Genomic DNA, 8913 nt, shown 5'->3' on the forward strand with positions numbered 1-8913 from the left:
GTGCCGGGCCTTGGGAAGGGTGAAGAGATTGGGGATTACCTTTCTGCGCCCCAATAAGGAAGAGTATCGCATTATGATATTTATCAAAAGGGAAGAACTGTAGAACATTCTCTAGGGGCATGGCCATGGTAAGAAAAGTATATGGCAGTAAAAGTGGCACTAATGGTGTTGTGTAATTATATGCTTAACTTTTATTACAGTGTGAAAGGAGTCTAACAACGTAAATCTGCATTAAAAATTAATTAAAGTGAATTAGATACTTACCTGTCTTCAGAACCTTCCAGTGTTCAGGGAGACATCACAAAAGGAAGGAAACCTGTGAATATATCTTAGTAAAAAGAAAGGGTTGCCTACGGCAACGTCATAAAGGTACAATTTTAGCTGAACCGGACAAAAACACAAAAACTTCAATATGTACGCAAGCAAAAAAATCTCAATGTGTATATGTGATAGCTAAGGTAATTAGCACACCCCGCGGTCTAAACCCGGCCCATCAATTAGTGCGTCCACTTATTGTGAGTTCTCTCAGGAGGCATCACAAGACGAAGTGGCTAAAGGTTACCTGTATCACAAAAACCCCGCGGTCCACTAGAACCGGAAAAACCCTCAGCCAATCGTTAGGCTGGCTAAACACTCGGTCACCTGTAGACTGGACAAAAACCCCTTGGTCAATCTGTAGACCAGGACACCCAAATCCTCGGTGAATCATCACACCGGACAAAAGAACCCTTATCTCTCGGTGAATCTTAACACCGGGCAAAAAAAAAAAACTCTTGCAGTTGGATGACTGCAAAACCTATAAAAGAACGTAATGGTCAGCTAAAATTATAGTACCTAAATGAGGGCAAACCCAAAAACCACTTGTTGGTATTCACAAAGGGGCAGAGGGTCGCAACAACGCTCTGTAAAGAAGAGGGACCCCAAGAGAAGCCCACAGCTCTGTGCAAGGGACAGTAAGTTCCCCAAAATACAAATGTGTAATGCAGAAAAAGGTAGCGAATATATTTCAAAAAGTGAATGCTAGCACTCGTGGATGGCAGAGCAGAAAGGACAGCAAAAAGTGATTTTAAAATCAGCGTGTCTATTCTGCTTCAGCAAGTGTCCTTGGACAGAACAATTAGGACTGTATTGGAAAACAATGTAGAATTGGCCACCTACCCAGAGGCAAGAAACATAAAATACAAAGGAAATGTGCCGTGCGATGGCCAGTCTCAAATATTGTCTTGCACAATGCCTAGAACCCTAAAAAGTACCTTGGTAGAGGTTAGACAGGTGCTTCTTACTCCCTTTATTAGTACTGGGGAAAGCGCAGCAACCCACACAGACTTTAATAAGTCTGGAACCTCTACAAAGGGTGGGGTCAGTCTCCGGTAATTGGGAACTGGCTGACAAAAAGGTTAACCCAGCTGAAGGTGGTAATCTTGGGGAAACAGCTGGGGGTGAGGCTGTGAGTGTATCAGAAATTGCTGCTGAAGGGGGCAGACTGAAAATGTAGAGATAGAGAAACATACATCTCATCGCCGTTAAGTGGGAGGTCCACTAGCATCAGTCCGGCCGTCGAGAATATGTTGATAACACAGTTTTTACCAGTTCCGGGAGATAGGACTGGAGTTTAAAAGGGTGAAGATATAAGAAAGTTTGTGAGTTAGGGAGATTTATGAGCAATAAAGAATAACAGAAGACAGACAGCTAGAGATTAAAAGAAAACACTTGTAAGGACTGTTTTAACTTTTACCACTTTAGCATGGGACATGAAGAAAAAACGAAAGAAAAATGGCTTTTAAAATTCAGTGGAACTGCAGCCGTGCTCTGCAAAAGCGGGGCTGAATTGATAAGCCAGCTAAGCTTGGCTCGGCTCCCAGCTTGACCTTGAGACTTAGTTATAGTAGCTTGTTAGGGAAAATATAAAATGAAGGAGAAAAAATAAATAAATAAATGCAGTTCCGGGGCCAGGGTGAATCAAATTTACAGTCCGGTGCCCAATGTTAATTAAATTTAGGGAGGCCAATCCTAATCCACAGAGGGAGAGAAGAGAAAAAAAACCCATCCTCTGACTACCAAATATGTTTATTTGCTAGGTCTGCCATCCCTATCTGGGCAGCGGAAGCCATGGCCCTTCTACTAGCCTGGAAGGAACTGCATATCCCCTCTAGATCCTTAATTACCCCAACCTTGAATCTGCACATGACAGGCTTACACCGTCAGGCAGTAGCAACCTCCCCAATTAGAAAGGAGCCCAGTATTCAGTAGATAGAGTAATATAGTTTATTAGCATTGATATCTTACCCAAAGATAGTACAAGCAGTTCAGTCGCTCAGATGGTTGAGCAGCAGTTCAGGACACGTCTGTCACCAGCCTTCTCTGGTAGCCTTCCTTCTCGTCTGATTTAATACCCTCCAGACTGGTCCTTATATACCATTTTGGCTTCATTGGTTCCAATGGACCCCAGTCTTTCTCACCAGGGCTCTTGGCCCTTATCAGTTGATAAGAATGACTTGACAAGTTCTCAAGCTCTAACTATAAACAAGATATGTTCAGAGCGCATCTGTGAGATGATCTCACAGGTCATTTTGCTCTCTTCAGTTCCCCCCTCCCCTTGGGTATGCTCATCCTACATACATCTAACCCTTTATCAACTTCTATTAGCCAAAACATCTTTCTCATGACTTCTCACAGGTGCCAGTCCCAGAGCAAGTGCCCCCCCCCCCCCTCCCTTGCCAGCTCAGCACTTGCTACAGTGAAATGTAACTGTGTCAAAGGTGACCTCTGATTCTTACAGGCCTAGCTCTCTGGGAACTCATTTCAGCTTATGCTGCAGTGAGATATACTTTGTATCAGAGATGTTTTTGATTCTAAGAGAGGCCTAGCTCTTAGCCCGAGCCATTGGCCTGTATTTTACTGAGAGCAAGGGCTAGCATAACTCTTCATTCCCCTCTTGCCGGGCCTGCAAGGGCCGGCACACATAACTTCTAGTGGGTGTGGCCGTCCTTTCCAGAGGGCTGTTAGAGTTCTGGGGGGGGGGGGGGGGGGAATGTATATATCTGTGAGGGGACGGGAGCACTCTGTCATGATGTGGGACTTTGGCCTCAGTGAGAATCAATCTTTGAGCACGTAGATATATACTAAGTGAAGTTCTATATGTTCCCTCATAAGGTAAACCACCCAAAGAAACCTAACTACGTATACTATGGTTACCCCTCTAGAGAAGTGTGAGACTCGGAAACATGAGAAGTCATTTAAGTCTGGGTGTCATACAATGGAACCAATAAAGTTGAGTGCATATATGACTGAGACAAACTAATATATCATTGTTACAAAAGTAATCAGTAGTCAAACTTTGATTATGTAAATATTGCTTAAATTGGTATTAATGAAGCAGACATGTTTCATTTAAAATTAATAAAAACTATGGTGGTTACATAAAAAGCTAATAATATGAATAAGTACTGCAAAACTCAAAAGTATTATAATTGTGAATGTTGTAATACCTTAACTTTAACAGGCCTAGAATATATAGGAAGGCCATGCTAGCTTCTAATGGCTTGAAAAATACATAGAAGCATATGATCCTTCTCCTTCTGTTCCAGCAATAAGCTCAATAATAGGCATCATGTGTTCATACAGGGCATAATGACCTGCAGGTTCTCTCTTGCTTATAGCAGCAGTAACTACGCGTACCACTAATTCTCTAAGGCATGGGATGATACAACATCCTACAACTATGAAAATAGAAATGCAAACAATAGCAATTGCAGCTGAAACAAAAAGATTTTTTCATTTTCCAAAGGTTTTATCCAGCCATCCTGTCCAGGAGGTGTCAATACCAGAGTTGCGAGCCAGTTCCTCTGAAAGTGAGGTGAGGCCTTTCAGAGCTCTGGAAATTGACCCGTCTGGAGCAGTGTTATTGGGGATAAAAGTACAGCACTGAGTACCTAGATTTACACACACTCCACCATCCGATGCTGTCATCATATCAAGAATCATTCGATTTTCCATTGTCATTCTACTGGTGGCATCTAATTGGGCTGCTATACCTTGAATGGCATCTCTGCTATAATTTACAAATCTTTGATGACTGTAATAGATGTAATTAATCCAATCTACATTTTTGTTAATTGTAGCCCAAGGAAAGAAAATGACTCAAATCCTGAGGCAATTTGATTGCGGGCCTTGAACTCATCAGGTACCCCTCTAGGAACTCCAATTGAGTCAATATAGACATGATCATCAAATGAGCCTGGTACAGAAGCCTGTCTCTTAAATCGGTGTGTGGAAGGTGAATGGGGTGAACTCAGGGAGGCAATTGTTAGTGGAATTACCAATTTAACAAGGGCACAAGTTCCTTTCCAACTTCTGTGTAGGGTGTGATACAGAGCATAGGTTCCACAATACCACCATACATCAGTACGGGCTTGAGAAAAGGCAGTAAAATTTACCTGTTCAATACTGTATTAAGTAGTTTTGCAGGAAGTCAAGTTACCCACAAACTTTGAATTTCGGGTTGGGTACCTGGCCAGGCAAGTCTGGAACATGGTAGTGGGATCAGGTTTTACGAAGGTGGGGGGAATTCTCTGTTGTAGGGGCAATGCAGGATAGCTTTCTGCTAGGGCTTGACAAGACTCATTAATAGGCTCTAACACCTGGAGTAACTGTAACATGCACAGGAAACTTTCTGGATGGTTGGAGAGGTCAAAAGGGAAGGGAACTGCTAAGGGATCTGCACAGGCATGGGCGCAAAAGTAGCAGATGGAGACATTCAAACTGGCTGTGGTGAAATGGGCCCATTCTAGCCAAAGGTTCCGTTCACCAAATCCAGTTTCCAGAACAACCCAATCCTTAGCATTCTCAATTCTGCGAACCTGATATGGCATCTTAATTGCAGGGGCTAAGGTTGGCATTAATGGGTTTTTCTGTACTCGGTGGGTGAGAAAGGCAATGTGATAGTCGGTAGTATTTGTGTCCTTATTGGGAATATCAATTCCGAATAAAGAACTGGCAGGAGAAAGGATACAGATTGTGGCGATAGGATCTCTGCCTGCAGCATCTATTCCTAGGGAATAGGTCTGATAGGTACTGGCGGTTACACCTGTAAAGGTGATGGCAACAGGGTTACAATGGCCTATCTAGCAATACTGGACATCTGCTTTTAGCTTGAGAATGGTAATACTCTTTCTTAAGGGATTGTCATTACCCTGGTATGGACCCTGACCTGATTTCCACCATACTTTAGACCAACTGTTACAATTGGAACCTGGACACATGTACATATCATATGCAGAGTAATATCGTTGCCAACTTAAATCCCCACAGTTAACATAAGCACAAACATCAAGTGTAACTACTAGTGTACCATTTGTGGGGGACAAAATGATAGAATGGTCAGGTCCTGTCATTACCTGAGGTATGGGAAGGGTAAACAGGAAACGGGTTAAGAAAAAAATAGCAGTCATGACTGTCTTGGTTTAGAGAGCTGAAATAGGAAGACAGTGTATAAAGGTTAACCCTGGAGTTTCTGCTGAAAGGGAAAGTGTCTCAGGAAAATGATTAAGTCAGCTCTTATGGTACCTGGGGTAGAGTCTTGTTGCTCCAAGTTGTTGTTCTCCACCAGGGCAAAGGGAATAAATCTCAAGATCTTGACTCCCTCTTGTCCTAATGAAGAACCAGGGTTGCCAACCACTGTTGACAATGTTACAGGTGACAAGCCAAAATTCAAACAGTTCTTCTGTGTTAGGTATGGTTAATGGTGCTTCTGGTCGTTCAACTCTCACAACGCCACATCCTTCAAATATGTCAAAAACGTCTACTACTTCTCTATCAGGGCCTACGGTCCAGGTGTCAAACAATGTGGAACACAGTATCTGATACCTGGTTAGGGGATCCCAGGTAGGGTCATCGTCGGGGGCGGGGTCATACAGTGGGAAGTACCACCCTGAAGCAGGAGGATGAAAGAGTCAACAGTCAGGTAACAGTAAGAAGGATAGGGAAATAGGGGTATAGGGACAAAACAAACAAAAAAAGGAATTCAATAGCAATCCCCTGACAATCTAGGCACAGGTGATAATAACCTTAATGTCTGCATTGGAGAAACTCATGAAGTTTTTCAAATACATAAACAATGAGTCCAACCATCAAAATTATAAGGACTATGAGAACAATCTCTAGTGCAAGTTTTGGTGTGCAAAATTGAGTGTCCTCTGGTGCGCTGGTCTGAGCTTCAGACAAACAGGGTGGACTTGCGTCACACTGTTCCGGTGGAAGGATAGCAGGTGCAGGCTCAGCAGTAGGTTCAGCGGAGGTCAAATCAACAAGGGTGGACTCTTGAGGATGGGCAATGTTCCGTGCAGGTACAGGTGGTGCGTCCTGGTGGATATTGTCTGTGGTGGCTAGATACTCGGTCATGGGGCAGAATTTTAGTCCATCAGCAGAAAACGGCGGTGGCAAAGACTGTGTAAATTAGAAAGTTCATAGTAAAGATGACAAAGACGGGCAAAGTCAGGAGCATCAGGAGTGATCAAATCCTCAACCAAATCAAGTATATGCACAAGCCTGGCATGTAAGTAAGGGGTGCGCTCTTCAGGTACAGGAACCAGGTATATCAGTAGTGGTGGAGGCTGCAGGGGTGGCACCTGTGGAACTGGTGGAGGTGGCTGGTTGACTTGTGGTGGGTGAGCTGGGATCATCAATGGGCTTGAAAAGGTCGGAATCAGGAGCCTTGTAGATACGGATATCTTTGAGGTGAACCCAGGAAGCGTGATCTCGCAACTTGACTGCAGAGGCTGACAAGGCCTCAACTTGGAAGGGGCCTATGTAGATAGGATCCTTCCACATTTTGTGGGTGTAATACTTCCGGTAGACCCAATCTCTGACTTTGAGATGTGTCGGGGAACCAGGGGCAGGGCTATCATTACCCTCCCCGCTTCTGTCTGAGATTGCCTGTGGAAGCGAAGACAGAGTAGTAATGATGGTTTACAATACATCCCAGTAAACAGAATAGGAGTCAGGCAAGGTGTGGTCAGGATTGCCTTTAAGAAGGTGCATATTGCAACCAGTGCAGAGCTGAAAAGGAGACAACTTTAAAGAGGCAGGGGGGAGGCTTGCAGGGCTAGTAAGGCCAAAGGCAAAGCATCGAGTCATGTCTTAATTTCATTTGCCATATGTTGTCTCAATTTCATTTTCAAAAGGCCATTGTAGCGCTCAACTAGGCCATTGCTAGTAGGTCTGTAAACAGAAACAGTACGGTGGGTAATACCCAAGGAAGGAAGAAAAGACTTGAGGAATTCATTGACAAAATGAGAACTATTGTCTGTCGTGATGCGACAGGGAATCCCAAATCTGGGAATTATTTCCTGACAAAGAGAAAGTGCCATGACCTGTGCAGTTTCTCTGGTACAGGGAAATGCTTCTATCCAGCGTGAATAAGCATCCACGCAGGTACCGTTTACCTCTGACAGGTATCTGCATATCTGTAAAATCAACATACCAGTGAAGGCCTGGACCTTGCACAACGGGCAAGTGACCAGTAGGAATAGCGGGTCCCCGCTTAGGTTTATACAGAAAACATTTGTAACAATGCTGTACAACCGTCTTACACAAAGGCAGAAGTTGTGGAGTCCACACCTTAGAGGAGAGTTGGTTACACAATGTAGAAGCATTCAGATGAAGTGGGTAATGGAGTGAATGTAGGAGTAAAGAGACAATGTACTGTGATGCACATAACTGACCATTAGGGTGTATCCAGACACCATCAGAATTAAGAAAGCAGCCTGCTAATTTCCACTGTTTGAGTTCTGCTTGTGTAACTGAAGACTACAAAGTAAAGGCTAAATCTGGGGAAGGAGGGGGCGGGGGGGGGGGGGGGAAGAGGCCAGAGGGAGGGGGCTTGTGGGAGCAGAAGGGGGGGTAGGAGGCATAAGGGAAGGAGGGGCCGTGGGGGAAGAGGAAGGAGGGGTTGAAGGGGAGAGAAAGGAGGGGCTGCGGGGGAAGAGGGAGGAGGAGTGGGGGGAGAGAGGAAGGAGGGGCTGAGGGGGAAGAGGAAGCACAGCTCCAACTTGCAGCCCTGGTTTCAGCTGCCAGCACTACTCTTGCTTCCAGCCCCGGTTCTAGCTTCCAGCATAGCTCATGTTTCCAGTCCTGGTTTGAGCTTCCAGCACAGTTCCTGCTTCCAGTCCTGGTTCCAGCTATCAGCACCCAGCACAACTTCTGCTTCCAACACAGGTCCAGATTCCAGTAGAGCTTCTGCTTCCAGCACAGTTTCTAGCACAGCTCCTGCTTCAAGCCCTGGTTCCATCTTCCAGCATAGCACCAGATTCCAGTCCTAGTTCCAGCTTGAAGCACAGCTATTGTTTCCAGTACTGGTTCCAGCTTCCAGTCCTGGTTTCAGCTTCTAGCACAGATTCAGATTCCAGCACAGCTCCAGGTCCTGGCTCAAGCTTCCAGCACAGCTCCTGCTTCAAGCCCTGATTGCAGCTTCCAGAAGAGCTTCAGCTTTCAGTCCTGGTTTAAGATTCAAGACAGCTTCAGCTTCTAGCTCAGAACCTGCTTCCCCATCCTGGTTCCAGCTCACAGCACAGATCAATCTTCCAGTCCTGGTTCTAGTTTCCATCACAGCTCCTGCTTCCAGTCCTGTATCCAACTCCAAGAGCACATTCAGCTTCCAGCACAACTCTTATTTCCACTCCTGGTTCCAGCTCACAGCACAGATCCAGCTTCTAATCTTGGTTCCATCTTCAAGCACAACTCTTGCATCCATTACAGCTCCTGCTTCCACCTTCAGCCATGTATCCTGCTTCAAGCACAGCTTCAGCTTCCAGTCCTGGTTTCAGCTGACAGCACAGCTCCAGTTTCCAGTCCTGGTTCCAGTTTCTAGTACAGCTTTGGCTTCCATCACAACTCCTGCTTCCAGCCCTGGTTCTA

Source organism: Microcaecilia unicolor, chromosome 11 (assembly GCF_901765095.1).
Source record: "Microcaecilia unicolor chromosome 11, aMicUni1.1, whole genome shotgun sequence".
In the NCBI taxonomy this organism is placed as follows: Eukaryota; Metazoa; Chordata; class Amphibia; order Gymnophiona; family Siphonopidae; genus Microcaecilia; species Microcaecilia unicolor.